The 2,156-nt window shown below is 44.8% G+C and overlaps 1 long non-coding RNA gene across 1 annotated transcript; it reads right to left on the bottom strand.

The window, feature by feature from the left end:
- Positions 1-593: 593 nt before the first annotated feature.
- LOC107835262 (uncharacterized) lies at positions 594-2,150 on the bottom strand. The gene is made up of 2 exons (XR_001661080.1): positions 1,694-2,150; positions 594-889 (listed from the first exon to the last, which is right to left on the bottom strand). It is a non-coding gene; the product is annotated as an uncharacterized LOC107835262 (long non-coding RNA).
- Between the last annotated feature and the right edge of the window lie 6 nt (positions 2,151-2,156).

The raw sequence follows: 2,156 nt of genomic DNA, 5'->3' as shown, positions 1-2,156 counted from the left end.
GTGCAAGAGATTCCTCGATGATTTCAAGCGGCGTCTCCCGCCTTGATGATTTCAAGTAGCGTCTACCCCCTTTCGCTCGCTGACTGGGATTTCTCCAATCTCCCGCTCCCTCGCCACCTAGTCCACGGTCCACCTCTGGCAAGCAGACACGTGATCCCACTGTTTTCAACCCGCACCGTCTTCTTCACCTCAGCGCCTTCACACCAGTGCCACGCTAAGGATCAGCATGCCTACGATTTCCCTCTCCTGCATGGTCGCTGTCAGCCCGCTCAGCAACACCTCTCTGGTTTTCCCTCACTACGCCTGTTTAAGGCTACCAAGGTAAGACGTAGCATTCTCATGTCTCATTCGAGTCTCGCAATACTTCATAACGCAGACACTTTTCATTAGTTTATCCCCTCCCGAACACTTTGGCCGTATATACATGCGCCACTCAGGTTCTAATGTTCAAGGACTTTTATCCGAACATTGACTTAGTTAAAACATCGTCACCTGTTTCTTCGAGGTGCCTTTAAACATAACATTGGTTCAGCAGGTGACCAGCTGTTGCGTAAGAGCTGCAAGGCATATGTTAGAATCCAGTCAGCCATGGAGGGATATCTTCCGTATAAATAGCAGATGCATGTGCACTCAACTGCGAGCAGTGCAGCCCATCATTAACGGGTCGTTTGGTCACCGCAGTTATCTATCTGCTTCACATTAGTTATTCGTCGCTAGTCAGCGCACTATTCTTTGTCGTCTGAGCTGTATTATAATTTATGCTACCCAGGCCCGGCAGCACGGGCGGACACTTCAGTTGTGCCCCGGCTGTTCTGCAAGCCCCGTGTTTTACCTACATGGCCAACTCTTTGATATTCCTGCATCGATTTGGTACCGGAGTTTCCTCAATCTCCCTTATCGCGTCCTCTGCTCCCTTGTTCTGCAATTAAAACAGTTTTTATGTGCTGTTAACATATCATAATCTATTTCAAACCGCCTTCAAACGCAACTTGAGCCCGGAGACGTTCACACCAGTCGCCAACGGCGTAGGAGCCGCTAGTATAACGCCAATACTTTGCATAATTTAACCGACCGAGTAGAGTAATGCCGCTGGATGCAGGTGATGTTAGCTTAGTTATGACTAATTTCAATACAACCCCTTAAGCTTGTTAACAAGACGCCCGTGACCATTGTCGTTGTGTATGTTCAGCTACGTAGATTCATTCTGCCTGTTGAAGATTTTAGGTTGTAATTTTGGAAAATCTCTGGCTCCATCTTCTTCTCACGGATCCCAGGTTCTCCAGCGGGCCGAGTTAAATCACACAGAAAACGAGTGTAGACATCTCAGAATTAGAGTTTAATCCAAAGAAGACTCGTATGAAATTACAACAGAAACTGCAGAACAGAGACATGCATTAATTTACCTGAGTCGAATGGAAAGAAGGAAGAAAGAAGCAAAGACGTGCTTGGACGTCTTTGGAGAATTACAAGAGCAAATCTGAGTAGTTACTGCTGTGTACAAAGTTTTATAGTAAAGGTGTATTCTAGACTTTTATTTATTCAAATAAGGCGTAGCTTTGCTCATCCAACCAGGAGTTGTCTCTGATCCTCTTTAGAGTTAGACACTCCCTGCAATTTGTTTTCAAGATCAAGCTCAAACTGCCACCTTTATCTAAACAAGTGGAAGCAGAGCTTCTCCTCTACTGGCCTGGACTCCTGCTGTTTCAAGGCTTTTCACAGATCAGTGTGAAAGCTGGAACTTCTCCTGATGATTTCCCACACAAAGGGCAGTTCAAAAGATCTCGGCAAACAATCTACTTTATCTATAGGTGACATAAAGATTAACAGGACAGAACAAGTTATTAATCTGAGAACTATAATTAGGCTTTCCAATAAAGACATGGCAAGTTTTTTAAAACTAGCATATTTTAAATTTACTCCTTATCATGACCTAAACAGTCAATTCAATCAGCTAATCTCGTCTGGAGCAGGGGTTCGCGTCTCGGCTTGCCTTCTCATACCGCGGCATGAGGCATAAATTGTCATTCACCTAATTGTGGACTTTTACCCTGTTGCGACGCAATACGTGTAGTAGAGTGGCTTGCTAACGTAACATGAAGTCAACTAATAATTCCTCTTTAGTTCGGTTGAGTCTGTCCAGCGCTTCTGCTAATTAT

This window comes from Poecilia formosa, unplaced genomic scaffold, assembly GCF_000485575.1.
Source record: "Poecilia formosa unplaced genomic scaffold, Poecilia_formosa-5.1.2 Scaffold1360, whole genome shotgun sequence".
Taxonomy (NCBI): Eukaryota; Metazoa; Chordata; class Actinopteri; order Cyprinodontiformes; family Poeciliidae; genus Poecilia; species Poecilia formosa.
This window is presented reverse-complemented; position numbering and strand designations above follow the sequence as displayed.